This window comes from Callithrix jacchus, chromosome 18 (genome assembly GCF_049354715.1).
Source record: "Callithrix jacchus isolate 240 chromosome 18, calJac240_pri, whole genome shotgun sequence".
In the NCBI taxonomy this organism is placed as follows: Eukaryota; Metazoa; Chordata; class Mammalia; order Primates; family Cebidae; genus Callithrix; species Callithrix jacchus.
This window is the reverse complement of record NC_133519.1, coordinates 17,528,542-17,546,680: the sequence shown is the minus strand read 5'-3', so window position 1 is coordinate 17,546,680 and position 18,139 is coordinate 17,528,542. Positions and strand designations below refer to the sequence as shown.

At 45.5% G+C, this 18,139-nt stretch overlaps 1 non-coding gene across 2 annotated transcripts; it reads right to left on the bottom strand.

The window, feature by feature from the left end:
- Positions 1-9,391: 9,391 nt before the first annotated feature.
- LOC103789026 (uncharacterized) lies at positions 9,392-17,985 on the bottom strand. 2 transcript variants are annotated; one of them, XR_013529206.1, is made up of 4 exons: positions 17,611-17,985; positions 10,761-10,884; positions 9,986-10,085; positions 9,392-9,578 (listed from the first exon to the last, which is right to left on the bottom strand). It is a non-coding gene; the product is annotated as an uncharacterized LOC103789026 (transcript). The 2 variants fall into 2 exon arrangements; XR_013529207.1 differs by having other exon boundaries at positions 9,392-9,567.
- Between the last annotated feature and the right edge of the window lie 154 nt (positions 17,986-18,139).

Sequence of the window (18,139 nt, the reverse complement as noted above, 5' to 3'; positions counted from 1 at the left end):
AAGGGCTCCTGGACAGTCCTTCTTAAATCTAACTCTTGTTAGAGCGGCTGTTGCCTGGTCTGTGCAGGGCTGTGCTCCTCCTCCCCCTGGATTCTACTAACACCACCCCCAAGTGTCCAGGAGAGACAGCCCACGTGACCGCAACAGCCAGCCAGGGCGACCCAGTTTGGGGTAGCTGTCGCCACAACAGTTTCCACCAGGGGGCGCTGGCCCCTCGCACAGCTTCCCCCTCCTCCCCAGAAACTCCCGGTCCTTGGCTCTGGAGTGCTGTCCCCACCCCAACTCGGACCCTGACTTCAGCCCACCCGTGCTTCCCAGCCGTGCTTGCCCCCTTTTGCCTCAGTTTCTCTCTCGTCCCTCTGCCCTGAGTATGGGGCAGGAGAGCCCAGACCCTAAGAAGAGCCCTGAAAAAGGGCCCCCCCAGCCTGGGTCTGAGGGACGAGGAGGGACAGGGAAGGTGGCCCCGGGGCAGGGTGGGCGGGGTGTGGAATGTGCACCGTCACCAGTGTCTGCCTGTCGTCCCCGGGGGCTGGCTCTTAATCATTCCCTGTTGTGTTGGCTGCTGAGGGGTCCCCAGGGGCCCATTTGGAGCCAGTGAACAGGGCAACCCGGGGTAAGGGCAGAGGAGAGACTCAGCCAGGAGATAGAGGAGCTGGTGTTGACTGTGAAGCCTTTGCTGGGCCAGAGACCCCGGAAAAGGAGGCCGTTCCTCCACCACCCCATTCATAGGGCTTATCGCTTTTCCACAGTAGCAGCCCCAGAGAAGGGGAGGCTGAGGCACCAACAAAGACCAGCTTCTAGCCACCCTCCTTTCCCCACCCCTGTATGTCTGGAAATGAGACCACGGGTGCACTGTGCCCTCAAAGTCGCTCTTCTCCAGAGTCACAATTCGGGTTCCCAAGAGGGCTGGAGAGGGCGGTGCTGCTGCAGGCCCCTTATCAGCCCTGAGGTTGCAGACGCTGTGAACCCAGCCACACCCGCCTGCACGCCTGCACAGCTCAGGAGCGGGAGACAGTCCCAAGAGCCCCCACCCCACCATTCGGCAGGGTTCAGGGACAGGAAAAGCCAAGCCTGGGGAAAGTGGGCAGGGGCCTTGGCACAGCAGCTCCTTCACCACAGGGCCCTCCAGCCCTCACCCTCCTCCTCCTCCTTTCCTGGCCCCTGACCTGCTCTCCAGGCTCAAGACCTAAACCCCAAATCCTGATAAGCAGAGGTCAGTGGGAGTCCCCAGCTGACCACAGAAACCAGCTCCGCCCCTGAACTTTGGTCTTGTCAGGAGCTGGACAGAGGCCAAGAGTAAGGTTTCCCCTCTCCAAGTCAGACTTCCTGCCGGCTGTAGGCTGGGGAAATCCCAGAAGCTGAGCTGCCCCGCCTCCAAGGACAAGGCTGCCCAGGCCAGGGCAGGACTGCTACTGTGCCCTCCAGCAGGGAAAGGTGGGTAGGTGTGGAGGGCAGGCCTCAAGGAAAAAGCTGGGGCGGCCACCAAGGAGGAGGGGCTGAGAGGTGAGGGAGGGGGCTGGGGGATACCAGGGGATGGGACAGGGGAGCCAGAAGCCCAAGAGGGCATTCACCCCCTCCATTCTTCCTATCAGGGTTTTATTGCTATCATTTAGCTCAGGGAGAGGATGAGGGCTGGGGCAGGACAGAGAGAGGGGGTGGTGGGAGACGGGAGGGCTGCTGATTTCCCTGTCAGGAGCAGAGTGGGCCCTGCCAGCCCAGGAGGAAGGAACAGTGATGGGGCTGAGGTGAAGGAGGAGACAGGTGGCCAGGCCCACTGTCCCCACACACAGCTGGGAGATGGCAGTGCTCTCCTCCCACAGCCTGAGGGCGTGGGAAGGAGGGGAATAGAGGAACCAGGGGCTGGGAGTGCGAGGTGCCCACATGGCACAGAGATAAGAAGGCAGCTGAGCTATGGAACCATCCTGGGCATTAGAATGGTTATTCTTGTCCTCGTTTCCCTAGAGATCTCATTGCAGGCCCCTCGCAGCAGCTGTGATCTACTCCTCTTCCAGCACTCCTGCTGATGGATTAGGGGACCATGCCCAGAATCCCAGCCAAGGGCAGGAAGTCCCATCTTCCCTGCAGTGAGCAAGCCCCACCCTCATTCTCATCCCTTCCTGGCCAAAGTCAAGCCTGCTTCTCTTCCTCCTCCAAGAAGCTCTCCTAGACTGACCCTCCCCACAACCCACTCCAGGGCTCTTCCTCATCACCGCCATAAACAAATACTCTTTGTGTTCTGGGCGTCCATAGGTGGCTGTGTAAGTGTTCTAAGCGCTGTGGTTTCCTGGGTGTGGCTCAGGTCTCTCCCATTAGGAGCAACTCCAGGGCAGGGACCTGAATGTCAGGTCACAAGCCAGCACACAGGCCGGGTGGAGAACTGCCAGGTGGATGTTTACAATACAGAATCCTGATTACATGGCCCTCATCTCTCCATCAAAACCTGTCTGGATCTGAACTTTGCGTGACCCCTCCCCCCACTGTCTTCTCAAACACCGGCCGTCTGCTTCTACCAGCTTCCCGTTCTCTGCCAACAGTTCTACTGTTTTCCTGTCACCCAGACTTGAAACCTTGTAGACATCTTTGACTCTCTCCTCTGACACATCAGATACAGGCTCATATCAAGCCCTGCCTTTGCTGGGGCTCTGACCCCAATCACCTCATTTCATTTCAAGTCAACAAACATTTCCGAGCACCTTCCAGGGGCTGGCTGATGTCAGATGCTGGTACACAAAAGATGAGTAAGACACCAGCCTTGCCCTGGAGGGACTCATCAGAGGGTGAGTCCAGCTGTAATAAGCACTATTCTAGAAGCACAGAGGGCTCTGGCAACCAGAGGGATGAATTTCCGTTTGGAGGCTGAGGAAGACAAGCTGGATTGTTTCTGTTTCTCCTTCACAGAAGGAATGAAGCTGTGGCTCTCTGGGGACTGGCTGGGTGGCCTTGGACAAGTTTCTCAACCTTTGAGCCTTTGTTTCCTCAACAACAGTATGGGAATGATAAGAAAAATTCCTTGCGGTGTTTGGGGAGGACTGGCTATCATAATACCTAACATTTATTAGCTCTCATGATGTACCAATGCCTGTCCTAAGTGTGTCATGTGTATGGTGTCATTTAGTCCTTTCAGCAACCCCCACAATGGATGTGACATTATCATCCCTACTTTCAGATGAAAAACCGAGGCTCAGAAAGGCCAAATACATCTTCCAAGCTAGCCCACCTAATAAGGATTGGAGCCAGGATTTAATGCAAGATGGCAAGATAGTTGTTTTATAATCTGATCCTACTGACTGGTGGAATTTTATCTTCAAAATAATTATAAATAGCTAACTTTTTTTAGCATACTTTGTGCCTGGCTCTATGTTAATTGCTTTACTTGCATTTAATCCTTAGAACAACCCTGAGTGGCAAATGCTGTTATATTTGGAGGAAATTGAGGATCAGAAAGGTTAAGTAATGTGAAAGTTTGGGCAGCTAGTTCCCTGAAGAACCAGACTTAAACCTGACTCTGACTCCAGAGTTCTCTCTTTTGCCCAGTACCCACCCTCAGCTCAGCCCATCTGGTCACCTCCCAGGCTCATGGAGTCACCCTGTGTTCTGCCTTCTTGCTTTGTTAAAACTCCCACACACTCTACACACCACCTCTGAACTGCCCCATCCCCCTTTCCAATTCCTACCTGTTCAAGATCCAGCTGAAATAGCACCTTCTCACAAAGCCCTGCCCGCATGCTGATCCATTCAAGCCAACCCTGGTTTCTCTTCTTTCAGACACCACTCAGCAAGTGACATTAGGCGACATATACTTTGGCACTTGGTCATATTTAATTGACAGTGTAATTATATATTATTTGGTTTTGTCTTCTAATTGTTTAATGTTTAGAGATCTTGTGGCCCCAATCAGAGTGCAAAAAATTCTTTGAGGACAAGAACCTTTACTCTCCCCTTACTTCTGCCTCCTTCTCTCATCACTTAGCAGAGTGCTAGCAGTCAGTCACCTTGAATAAATAGAGACTTAAAGGGCATTGCAGAGCCAGGAATTCCCATATTATTAATCATGCTCATATCTTATTATATGGATGCCTATCTATACAATACGTTAGCCCAAATGCAGCATGAACTTGAGCTGAAGGCGACTCCCTGCTGGGCTTCTGGGACTGGGAGTCCTTTGAAGACAGATCAGCCAGAGGGCTGCTGTACCCACCCCTCCCAACTGGCAGTACCCATTCCTTGGCCTTCCTTCCTCTCTATCCTCCCTAAAGGAGATTGCTAAGAGATTTACCAGAAGGAAGGAAAGGAGAACCTGTAGTGGGGCTGGGGAATGAGGGGCTGCTGACAGCACTGAACCCAGTGTGACTGACCCTCCCACGTCTCTTCAGTGACCCACGTGACAGGCCCAGCCTTATGTGCTGGCAACCCATACAGTTGTACAAGGCCCCGCATGCAGACCTGTGTTTCCTGTCTTCATCTTGAAATTCCTAGTAAGTTTTGAACAAGGGACACCAGATTTTTATTTTGCACTAGGCCCCACACATTATGTAGCTGGCCCTGCATACATTCACAAAGCCAAAGCCCACACAGATTACAATGAAAACACAGCCTGATATTGAACAGCCTGGGCTCCTTCCTGGCTCTCTGCCATTTACGAGTGATGAGGGATTCATGGGGCAAGTTACCAAACCTCTCTCAACCTGCTCCCAGCTCTGTCTGTCTCACCGATTCCTCATCTATAAAGTGCAGGCTCCCTTTCAGTGCTTCCAAGAGGGTCAAAAGAGAAATGCAGGGAAAGAGCTTTGTGCAGTGTCTAGCATTCCAAAAATGGTGGCTACTATGAGTGCTACAGTGATCACTGCTGAGACAGGAGATACAGATGGGAGTTGGGAATGTAAATGGAACTGCGAAGAGCTGGAAGCTTAGTCTCGAGACCAAAAGACTCATACTGGAGGTCCAGAGATCCAGATCCATAGAAACAAGCAGGCCCTAAGAGCACAGGCCTCCCTTCACTACTAATAACTCTTTCCCTCCCTCTAATTTCCTAATCATACCCCTCCTGCCTCCTCAGCGAGGGCCTGTGCTCTATCTCAGGCAATTTTCTTATCATGTCTTGAACATGAACATTGCTTGTCTCTGCTTCTGAAACTTTATACAAAGCATTTGCTCCTAGAATATCGTCCCTCACTCCTCCTTCCCAGCTCATGCCTAACACCTCCTCCACAAGGTCACCTTTAGCTAGTGCCTTCTCTACCCCATCTCTCTTTGATTCTGGAGCAGCATTATATTGCAGTTGCTCAGGTCTTGCTTAGAGGGAGAGGAGGCCATATCTCCATCTAGAAGGTAAATGCCTGAGGCCAGACATCTCCATCTAGAAGGTAAATACCTGAGGCCCGACCTGAACCTTTTGAAATTCTGCCCACCACATCAGAATGCCTCTCTCCAAAGCATGAACTGTGTTCAAGCCTACATCTCCATGCTCAACTTCCATCTTCATCGAAGATAATAGAACATACCTGCTCTTTCTCACCTTCTCAAAATGACAGACGGTTACCACTCTGAGAAGAAGGTTGAAATTCTAAGAAATGGAGTTCCAGAGAACTGCAGGGTAATCACTCCTCATAAATACTTCTGTCCTCGGCAACATGGGCAAAGGAAACACAATGTAGTAGAAAAATCCCTCAGAAAAAGAGCCAGGACAGCTAGCATCTGAATTCCAGCTCCTGAGCAAGGAACATCTCCAAATTCAGCTTTTCTGAATTTAGTTCTGAGTTTTGAAGATAGTGCCACTTAACCCAGACTGTGTATATGGCTGGTCACTCCAAGATACCTGGGGCAGAGATCCTATTATTTTTCCACTTATGAGTGAAGGAAATGGAGCTGGTTCTAAGCAAAACTGTCAAGTTCTGGAAACTGTTCAGCAGTCCTCTTTCCAATTCTTTTAGCCCAGATCCCTTCTACCCTCTTCCATTATTCAGTGGGAGGAGAGGGGAGGGCCTCCGCTCTCAAGTATTTTTCTAAATTTTTTCATTTAAACATGAAATAATTTGAATGGTAGACTCCATTTTTACAGGAGTGAGGTGACTTTTAGTCAACTGCCTTTCCCAGGTCAACTGAATATTGAGCATTTAATCAGTATCAATGATGTGATTCATTTTACTCCTCATTCTAATAATTATCTCAGAGAATATTTTGAAGGAATCATGGGGAGCTCTTTTTATCCCTGAAGTTTGCTTGTACCCACTCAAGAAACTGTAAATAAACCTTACTTGGTCATTTTGCTCTGTTATCTATAGCTATATAATAAACTACCCCCAAATTTAGCTGCCTAAAACAGAAACCAGTTTATTATAAATTACAATTTTGTAGGTCAGGAATTTGGACAGGGCTCAGATGGATGATTCTTCTGCTCACAAGGCATTGACTGGACTAACCCAGTGGCATTCAGCTGGTAGCTCAGCTAGGCTGGACAGTCCAAGATGGCTTTGCTTATATGTTTTCCACCTTGCCTAAAGTGGCAAGAAGGCTGAACTCATCTGGGTACTTCTCCCTTTTCATGTAGCCTCAGGGTCTGTTTCTCTAGTAGGGAGATCAAACTTCTTAGACAGCAGCTCAAGAGAGTTAAAAAACAGCAAGGTGGGAGTTGCAAATCCACTTAAAGACTAGGCCTAGAACTCAGACAGTGTCACTTCTGCTGTATTCTGCTGGACAAAGCAGTCAGGGGCCAGCCAAAATTCAGGAGAAGGGGATATATATCCCACCTCTCAAGGGAGGCCTGTCAAGTAGTTTATGGCCCCCTTTTAACCCACCACACAGGGTGACTTGATGGGGCTCACAAGGAAAGATGTGTGAGGGAAAAATGAAGACACCCGGGATAATGAAGAGTTTCTTGATGTGATGGTTGAACTTTCAGACTTGGCTGAAGTCCCTAAAGAAGGTATTAACACCTCAGTCTCCCAGCTATCTCCCCTTTCTACATCCCAGATCTAGCTTGGCCTGGTCAGAACCCAGAAATTGTCCTCAGTGGATAATCCAAAATCCAGCCCACTGTCTGGAACCCATTCTACCAAACACCTAACCCTCTTCTGAGATCCTCTACTCCCCATCTTCAAACAACTTCTGTCTTCTCCTTTTGCCCAAAGGAATCCAGATCCTTCTCCTGTAAGCTGTACTATCTCCCATGACTGGTTTCTGTAACCAATATGGTCACCTTCCATTTAAGGGGCACTTACTTTGCACCAGAGTCTGTGCTAAGGGCTTTATATGTGTTATTACATTTACTCCTTGCCAGAAACTATTACTCTTATTTTACAAAAGAGGAAACTGAGACCCAGAGAGATATGCAACACACCCAAGCTCAAGTGGTCCAATTCAAAAGTCTAGGCTTTAAGCATGATGCTACACATCTTCTCATGTAATTATCTACTGTGATTTAAATGAACTACTCATGTGCTTATGCCTGGGCCTTATATCCTAGGCTCCCTACAAACAGTGTTGGGGGGCTGGAAGCCCCTCAAAATGCTGTCAAGGACTTCTTTAGATTGCAGGGGAAGGAAGGAGGAAACTCAGGGACCCTAAATCCTTAAAAGAGGGAATGCAAGAAATCTCTGTTGAAAACTTATGGTCAAGATTTTTGTCTTAATTTATGTCACGGTGTGTGGGTGGTGGTGAGGATAGATCTGTCCATGATATCATAGAAATCTGGTTACAGAGAGATAAAAGAGAACTAATTCAGCAGGAAGAATGAAAACTGAACAGTTCATCTGGCAATAATAAAAGCACCGTAGTTACACCCGCTTAACTGTAAGTTAAGCTCTGACAACCTCAATTCTGTGGAATGCAGCACCAAATCTGGAAGTGAAAAAGGCCTTTAAGCACCAAAAATAACTGACATGAATTGAACCAAAGCCAGGTCCTTAGGCCTACACAGGGAGCTTTAGTGGGTTACATTGGAGAAAATATTTAAGATTTTTGACCTCTGGCTTCCTAGCCCATGGCCCTTGAAGACCAAGGTGGGGTGTGAGTGAAAGGCCTTCTAGAGAAGGAAGCATTTTGAGAGCAAAGGAACACCAAACAACCTCAAAGATTTGCTTTGGGAGCAAAAGACAATAGGACTTAGGAGTAGACAAGCATTGTAATACATGTCACTTCATCTTAGAAAAAGTATCCTAACATTTCACTGGATGGTGCCTGGTGCTTTAGCAAGCCCTTTCCCACACAGTGAAACGGGCAGCCAAGGATGAAACAAATACTCAGAGAGGCTTAGTGACTTTTATGTGACTGTGCAGATTAGCTAGTGGTGGAGCTGGAACTAAACCCAGATTACATGATGTCTAACACAAAATCTTTTCCTCTATACCATGATTTTGCCTTTCCTGTATACCGTCATGCCTCCTTTTTTCATGATGACCATGAGTCATCAAGAAAATGTTAGTTTGCATCTAGTAAACTCTGCGGAAGAAAACAGGGAAGTGGATAGTACATTTTTTTAATAAAGTTTTCATTAAAAATTATAAAAATAGTTCAACATTCAGGATAAAGTTCAACTTTCTGTTCTCAGCTACATTATAAATTATAGTCCTTTACCTTTTATACCTCATTTTCCATACAGCACAATAATGTTGATATGCAATATCTTCAAAATATGCCTTGTGAATTTTTTAGTATCAGTCATTCCTCTCTCTCTATTCTACTGCCTTGATTCTGTTCCCTCCTCTCTCTCCTAAATGTTCATAAAATTTCTGGTTTGAATCCTGCCTCTAATTTTGAGCCCTTAAATCTATCTTCCATTCACATAATTCGGATCAAGCCAGTAGGGGCAAAGTCACAGCTCTTTAGCAGCAACCGAGGTCTCACTCCATTATCCAATTCCTGCCAACCTCCGCAGCCTCATGTCTTGCCACTCTCAGCTCCACACTTGAGTTCCCTACAGCACCCAAAGGTTACAAAGGCTTGTAACTAAGTTTCCCTCACATATCTGGTATTCTCTGCTCTTGTTATTATCCTCTCCACCTGAAATGCCCTTTGTCCCATCCTTTGATTAATTGCTGCACGTCTTTAAAGATCCAAGCTTACTGTCATCTAGACGCCTCTTCTTGGTGTCCCTGCAATACCACAATGTCTCTATCCTTGCTTGTATCAGTGAGGATGCTTGTGGTTGTGAGTAACAGAACTCCCACACCTAAAGCAACTGAGACAATAGTGACTTATTATCGCTTCACAAGAAGTCGGAAAGTAGATGATTCCAGGGTTGCCTTCGTGATATCCGGGTTCTAAGCTTCTGTGCAATTCTCTAGGCCCTTCTGCAGGATGGCTGCAGCCATTCCAAACTCACGTGACAACATTTAAAACCAGGAAAGGTGTATTTGCTTGTTAAAGCTGCCATATCGAAGTACCATAGAGTGGATAACTTAAGCAAGAGAAATTTTATTTTCTCACAATTCTGGAGGTTAGAAGTCCAAGATCAAAGTGTTGGCAGGATTGGCTCCTTCAGACGTCTCTTTCCTTGGCTTATAGACGGCCTCTTGCTGTGTCCTCACATGTCTTCCTTCTGTTGAATGTCCATGTTCTAATGCCCTCTTCCTACAAGAACACTAGTCATACTGGATTAGGTTCCACCCTAATGGCCTTATTTTAACCTAATTACCTCTTTAAAGACCGTATCTCCAAATACAGTCACATTCTGAGGTCCCAGGAGTTAGGACTTGAATAAATGAATTCTAAGAGAACATGATTCAGCCCAAAACAGGAGACTCAGGATTAGGAGTTCCTCTCTGTTTTCAGGTGAAAAATCTTTCCTAAAATCCTTCCAGTAGACTGACCAGAATTTGGTAACCTGCCCTTTTGCTGGTTACAAGGAAAGTTAGAAAAGCATTCTCACTTTTATAATGGGAAGAGGACTCCGGAAGCCAGAAAGGGCAGGGAATGACCACTGGGTGGGTTACTAAACCATTGAACTCTGCTTCCACATTGGGTCATAGTTGTCTGCTTATGTGTTTACCTTTCCCATTAGCTCTTTGAAGCAGAGACCAATGTTTCAACCATTTGTATACTCCCAGCAAAGCACTGTGCCTGGCTCATAGTAGCTTCTCAACCAATATCTGTTGAAGGAATACACAAATAGAATTTAATGAACTAGATGAACCTGTTTGTGTTATATTTGATTACATTAAACTTGGTTCACATGTTTACTCTGTTCATATGATTTGGCTTGCATAACATATGAACACCTTCAATATTTAACTTCATTTAAAACTATCATTCACACCTTTAAGAGATTGCAGGGAGTATTGCTAATAGAACTGCTATTACAATAAGAGGAGACCAAATTCTGTAAGCTTTGTCTTCCCAAAATCTGGCATAGTGAATGGCACACAGTAGCTTCTGTATGAATTTTTGTGGAATGAATAAATAATGGATGAATTAATCATTAAAATGTTTTTAAATGCTTTGAAAAATATTATACAAATCTAAGGAATTACTACATTTTCTAGAAAAACATCTTTCAGAACTGGGCATCCCTTCTGTTCTGTTGGTACTTGCAAAGGTGGTGTGTCAGCAAGTATTTATATCACCAAGCCATTTATATTCTAACAAAGAATAATCTTGGCTGGGCACAGTGGCTCACTCCTATAATCCCAAAACTTTAGGATGCCAAGGAGGGGGGACTGTTTGAGCCCAGAAGTTTAAGACCAGCCTGAGATCTCATTTCTACAATATATATATATATATATATATATATATATATATATATCTCCAGGTGTGGTGATGCATACCTGTAGTCCCAACTACTCAGAAGACTGAGGTCAGAAGATGGCTTGAGCCCAGGATCCCAAGGCTGCAGTGAGCTGAGATCTTGCCACTGAACTCCAGCCTTGGCAACCGAATGAGAGCCTGTCTCTAAAACAAAACAGAAAAGGAAGAATGATCTTGGTGAACCTGGCCAATAGACCTATAACACTCTCTTATGCTCAGAGCAATTTCAACTGAGAAATAAAGATACGTGAATAACTATAAGATTGAACTGTTTGAAATGGTATTTGATTTTGATTCTGTGGAATTGCAGGAAGCAGCAAATCACAAATCCACACGAAGCACTGTTGGATTCTAGTATGAGTCACTTTTGCTCCACAAAACCCCACATATCTGACATTCCATGTTCTACAGAATAGGGAAGAACCAAGAGCCTACTGAGTGTCACTGGTTGTGAAGTCAAGTAACTGATTTGGTTGTTCCCCAAATTCTGACTACCCTCCTAATGTTAGAGATTCTCATGATTTGCGTTGAACTCCTACTTCTATCTCTCTGCATCAAGTTGAGAGGACACAGGCAGGTAAGGTGCGAATTACACGGAGTAAATGAGAAGTTGGGGAGGCAAAAAATCAGTTACTGCAAGTAACTGGGTTCCCAGTGGCAGTGTATTTTGCCACCTTAGTAAGACAAACTGTGTAACTGAGAGTTGTCTTCGCTAGCCCTGTTTCAGACCCAAGGGACCCATGCCTCCCACACACAGTTCAATTAATGAGGTTTAATTAGAACATTCAGGTTAAATTTGTGTTTCAGGGCTTCGGGGGCAGTCTCAGGGCAAAACAGTTTCCACAAGGAACTTAAGAGAAACTAGCCCTGTTGTGGACCAGACTGGCATGCAGGGGCAGGAGAAGACTTGGTCTGCAACCAACATCTGCATAATGGAGAAGCTGGACAAGATGGCACTTGTGTGTGTCTGTGCTTCTGCAAGGCCTGTTCTCTGTGCCCCAGGTGCTTTCCTAAGTGCCAGGAGAAGGAGGTGCCTGCTAGGGTGTTTTCCTCACAAGTTTTCAGTTTTTCTTCTTTCCTTAAAAGTATTGGCACCCCAGATTTTTGCTATGAAATCGAGACCTGTTGCTATAATGATGGTGAGTTTCTAAATATTGTGCCAGTGAACCTGGTCCTCACGCATCATTGCAAGCACCTTAGCCAAGCCCATTACAATAATCTATTGTTGAGAGAAATATATCCTGGCAATACATGTATCTAGAAGTTCCGCCTTCTGAACTGATGCCAAAATATGATAGATGCCGGGTTCCTTATGATTTCCAACTACTGTACATGAACTCCCCCCACCCCACCCCCCCCCCCCGCTGCCAACATAATGACTAGCTTACTTTGATGTTCTCTGCTTTCCACAGTGGCTCTAACTCTCTGCCAGAGTTTCACGCACTAAGCACTCTGCTATATGGAATCTCATTACCTGCAACACTAGTGACTGGCATCCCACAGATCAAAGGCACAATAATTCATGAGACACTGCACGATCCTGCAGTGACTTCGGAACCATTCTGAAAATATTTGATTCCATTTAGGATAATTTAACATTGGTGTTTTAATGTATTCCACAGAAGTTGTTTTCATGCTTGCTCCAAGTAGTCTATCAAGTTATACAATCACACATTCTAATAAATTAAGATGATATAGACAGACTGGAATGAATAACAGATAAAACTAACAAAATAAAATTGACTGGAATTAATGTAATTGATGTAAAATGTCTGGCATTTAGGTTTATATACTACTTAACAGAAGAGACCTGGGTTAACAGTCCTTATAAGAAAGCCATCAGGAGTTTGACTATAAACTCAGCAGTGTACTATAATCTCTGAAACAGTCAATCCTATCCAAGGCTATCTTAAAAAAAAAAAAAAGTATCCGGATCAAGGAGGGAAGAGTTTCACTCTATACTTTGCTAGTCAGGCTGGGTCTGTGGAGGACTGTGTTTGGTTATGGAAGCCACACTGTAAGAGGAAAGGAACTAAGAATGAGGATGTTTCTTATGGCAACTCTGGCATAATACTTGTCTTCAAATAGTTGATGGCTGTCACATGGAAGAAACATTAAATGTAATTACACTAAATTTAATCACAGCACCTCAGCAGGAGTCATGTGCAGAGTCCATGGAAGACATTTCAGCTCCATATAAGAAAGAACTTTCTACAAATTAGGGTGATATAAGCATTGAACTTGGATGAAATCCAGGAGAGGCAAAAGACTTCTGGGCCATGGTAAATTCGATTATTTGCCTAAGTGGCAGGTACTTAAGTGTTTTATTATTTTCCTTCAACTGATCCATACACATTTTTATATACTCTTTGTAGATATATTTTATGATGAAAAACATGGACTAGTTTGCTGGACAAAGTAATGACATCATCATGAGGCTTTGAGGAGAGGCTGGTGACAACTGCATGAGAGGATGAGATAGACGACCGCTGACATTCACTCCATCTCTAAGATTCTACGAGTCCATAAATGCATGGGTAATTATGAAAGCAAAGGTCATCTAAAATGTTCTTAAAGTGACAGTCTTTTAATTAGCTTGATTTGAAACCTCACTCCATTGTTCACTACAACCATTACTGGCATTTGTTAGACTATGATCCCTATGTCTCTATTGTAGTAATTACTTTTATTGGTCACTAGATACTGATAGACACAGCCTCTGCCCTCTTAGGATGACAAATGGTATGGACAATCATAAAGAGAACACAGTGAGAGCGGATATGAACAGTAAATAAATACAAAAGAAAGCAAAAAGGTTTATGTGGTAAACAGGTCAAGGTTTCTGGTATTATAAGTGTGGGGAACAAATGCCAAACCTTGGAAAACACACCCTAGATAGGTTAAGACCAGAAGAAGCTAGCTCTCTGCTCCAATTAGCGAGCTTCCTGGAATAAGCTAGGCTGCAGAAATACACAGATTCTGGCAGTCATATCTGGTCAGGGGAATCTTTCTCCTGGGCTGCCAGCGGGAAGGGGGGGTGTCAGCAAAATAGTTTAAATGGTCATTTCCTCATGTTAATCCTGTCTCCCATTCTGTTCCTTCGTGATCTCTCACTACCCTTTCCCCTACACTGATTTAAGAGAGGGGAACCAACACCTGAAAAAGGGAAATGAGAGGAAGGGGTATTTGTGGACTATGATGGACGTGGAATTGGGGAGAGTCCTTGAGTCCCGAAGTCACTGCTAAATAAACATCCAGGCTCTCTGCTCCTGGTTGAGCTGTAACTTTGGGCAAAGTTACTTCTGCTTTGGACTCATTTAACCTTTAGTCTGGGGATCCCCGATCATGTTACTGACATGAATTCCTCTATCCTCACAACAACCTTGAGTTGATGGGAAAAGTAAACCAAAACACAAGATCTTATGAGTTAGTGGAGTTCAATGCGGTAAAATGCAAATAATGAAGTTTTCTTTCCTATAAGAATTTACCTTCACTTTACTGAAGGGGAAACTGAGTCACAAAGGGTGAAAATAAATCAATCGTATATTTTCCCTTCACTCTTTTACTTCATCAATAATGTTTTAACGTTATACTGTTTTTCCTTCTGGAAATCCTTATTATGGATTTTCTGGATGGGGAAACTGAAGCACAAAGTGATTACAATGTAACGCCTCAAGCTAGGACTCATAAAACAGTGCCTAGATAAGAAACCCCAGAACCTAAGTTCTAAAAAATAATTTGTCCTGAGAATTCGATTGCTATCCAAATCTGAAACATTAAATCCCCACTCAAAGTTTGCGAAATTAGGTGGAAACTGCTGTAAAGTTTGAGTTGTTGATACTAACAACAGTGCGAGGTCTGGGATGGCAGCAAGAGTTACCATCCTTGAGCTTTGTAAAGGCTTTCAGAGTTTACAAGCACTCCACAGCTGCTATTACATTCTGTCCTTCTCAGGGACATTAATAGCGTCCCCTTTTAGAGATGAGAAGGCTGAATCTCAGACGTCAGTGGCTTGTCAGAGAACAGAGTTAGCAAAGGACAGAACTGGGACTAAAACTCAGGTCTTCTGAATTCAAGTTTACTGAAAACAAACTGGGGGAAAGGGCACCAGCCTTTTACTGGGAGACTTAGGTGGAGACTGAGGGAGAAGGCAGAAGCACATCAGCACATGATAGCAGGGAAGGAAACTGTCATCATTAGACATCCCAAATGATGACATGAAACTGCTCTGGGCAGTGTGGGGACCTACTGACTGTGGCTGTAACCCCTGAGGGCCTACAATCTAAGACAAACACACTAGGAAGAACAAATACTTCTATGACATACGGATGCTAGAATAAGACAGTCATCTACTACAAGAATAGAGAGGAAACCATTTACATCACATACATGTTCAGGTTAGTTCAGGGTGTGGCGAATATAAATGAAAACGGGAGCAATAAAGAAGCACAAGCCAGGGAAAAAACACACACATTCATACTCACCAATCCAGAAAGGTTTTTCCAAAGAAAAATAATTCTAGGAATTATTTGCTTTCTCTTTTTTAATTTAAGAAGCAGTGAAATGGCTGTGTTGTGGTGACAGTGGAATTGAGAGCTTGAGGTCTGGAACAGAAACTTATCCTAGACATACGGAACAATTACCAAGATGGGTGGGAAGCAGGTAGGAAGGTAATGTAAGTGGACAGAGACAGCTTTGAGCAAGTGGAAATTCAAGAGAGAGTACAACCTGTCTTGAAGCTTAAGCAAAGTGTCTAAGTGTTTCCACCCCCACGCTTTCAGAAAGCTCATGCTCTCCCTATTTCAGGAACACGAAGAATCTCCATGTTATGAAAACCTGTTTGCAGCAGATGGGGAAGGCAGCAGTGCCATGGTGAAGGAAACAGTGGATAGGGACCTTGGGTATGCTGGGCCAGAAGTCCCTAGCCATCCAAATGTCCCCAGATCCTACCACCACACGAGAGGATCCCAGCCACAACTCATTTATTCACACCCACTAATTACTAGGGAATTTCCAGTTTGCTTCATCAAACCCAAATTCATCTCTTTGAGTCTCAGGCCTGTGATTGGGTTCTTAATGTAAAAACTGTTGAGTTCTGCTGGAATATAAACATTTCTCAATATATCTATTTAGACTCCAGCCAGGTAAAGAGACTTGTTTATCTCTGTTAATTGTGTTTACTCCAGACATTCTTTGTGACCTTAATTAGTCAGAGAAGCAGCAGCAGAGAACCCTAGGAGTCTGGCTTGAGTAAAACTATGGCAGAAAGGGTCCCTATGCTCTCACTTCTGGTCCTTTGTAGGGCACAGGATCCTTGGAGTCAACCTGGCTGGCTCTAACCATAGCCATTTGAGCTATGAGCCAAAGATGAGCAATTTCAGACTTTCAGAAAAAAAATGCTCATTCCCAATCACCCTGGTTTCTGAGTTGTAACAATTACTAAGATTTGCATGGGTAGTATGAGAAATTGAGGATTCTCATAATTCTTATTATCTTTGCCAACGTTTTTCATCTGCCATACTTAAAATATGCCATTCTCTGCTCTAACCACTCTACATATATTAACACAGCTAATAACAACAATCACATGAGTAGATACTATAGGTATCATGTTCACATAGATGAGGAACTGACACAAAGAAGTTAAGTCACTTAATTAAGGTCACCAAGCTAGCACATGAAGAGACAAGGACTTCATTTAGCTAAACCCCAATATTTTAAAGGAATGTTGTAACAAACATCTGGCATCTACATGTAAGATGCTGTTCTAGGTACTATACAGAAGAGGCAAAGAATATAGAGACAGTTCCTACAAAGAGCTAATGGACTAGATAAATCGGTAACCGACTCTGTGATGTTTAAGTTCTGCTCCTTATTTTGTTCACCTACATGTCGGAATTTCTAAACTAGAAAAGATCTAACAATGTTAGTCCAGAGGGAGCCAAGTTACTGGTTAATTTATAAAGAGTTAGACAATGACTAGTAGCATATTCAAAACTGGAAGCGACTTTTATAACAACTAGTATTTCCGAGTTCCCTGTGGCTAACACGATGCAATGGTCTTATCAGAGCAGTGGTACAAAGTTTTGATCCATTTGATCAAAACTGATCTTCAATTTTCCTTCAACCTCATCTCTCTTCTTCACCTCCCCCACCCTCGTAATTATTTTAAATTCTTTAACCTTTACTGATCCCCACTCCTCCCTTTCTTCTGCCTCTGGAGTGAAACTATGCCTGGACACCACTCAGATTTACGGGAGTGGGACTGGAGATAAAGCTTAACCGCTTGAGATTCTTTATCCTTAATGAGCCTTTAAAGGAAGAAAAAGAGGCCGGGCAGGCACGGAGGCTCACTCCCATAACCCGAGCACTTTGGAAGGCCGGAGGCAGGCGGATCATGAAGTCAGAGATCGAGATCATCCTGGCTAACACGGTGAACCCTCGTCTGTACTAAAAACACAAAAAATTAGCAGGGCGTGGTGGCGGGCGCCTGTAGTCTCAGCTATTCGGGAGGCGGCAGGATAATCGCTTGAACCCGGAAGGCGGATGTTGCAGCGAGCCGAGATGGCGCCACTTGCACTCCAGCCTGGGCGACAGAGTGAGACTCCATTAAAAAAAGAAAGAAAGAAAAGAAAACATGCTTTGGGCATATATTTGTCATTGCCCGAGCAGGAACAAAAGGTAAAAGAAAAAGGGGACATGGGTGTTAATGACTTTGGGAGGGGACTTGCAAGCTGCTTAGACTGGGACGAACTAAGACTAAATGCAGTGGGCTGGGAACTAGCAGGGAAGCGGTCATACTCCCGTCTTCCCAGGAAGAAAATGACAAAGCGACGTGCTTCAGAGAAAGCTTTGCGGTTTCTTTCTTACGTATATGAAAGGGCCCTTTCTTAGAGGGTAGGGAAGTGCATCTGAAGTCTGCGGGTCCCGTCTTCCCATTGTGAGGGATCCCCTCTCTGGGAGGTCGCAAGGCCTTCTTCTGGAGAAAGAGGGGCCGCCTCTCTGTGGTGTGGGAGAGACCGTTCCCGGGCGCCTGGGCCTTCCTGTGGGGTCTGCGAAGTTCCCTCCCCCGGCAGGTGGGACCCCGAGGCTGCGCCTAGCCCGGTAAAGTCCATTCGGCCTCACCGCGGGGGCCTGGCTGGGGAAGCGTGTTGCAGCCCGGCGCCCCCTCGCGCCGCGTCACCTCTCAACGTCAGGACTACCCTGGCCCTGCCGCGGGCCGGGCCGGCAGCCAACCACGAGCGTGCGTAACGTGCCCCCGCAGCGTGACGCACGGGCCGTGACGGGGCGGATGCGCGGGATGCGCGGCGGGAGGAGCGCGCAGGGGGCGGAGTGCGGGCGGAAGTCGGCGTCTGCTGAAAGGAGAAAGGAAAGGGAGACGCGGCTGGGTGCGGCGAGG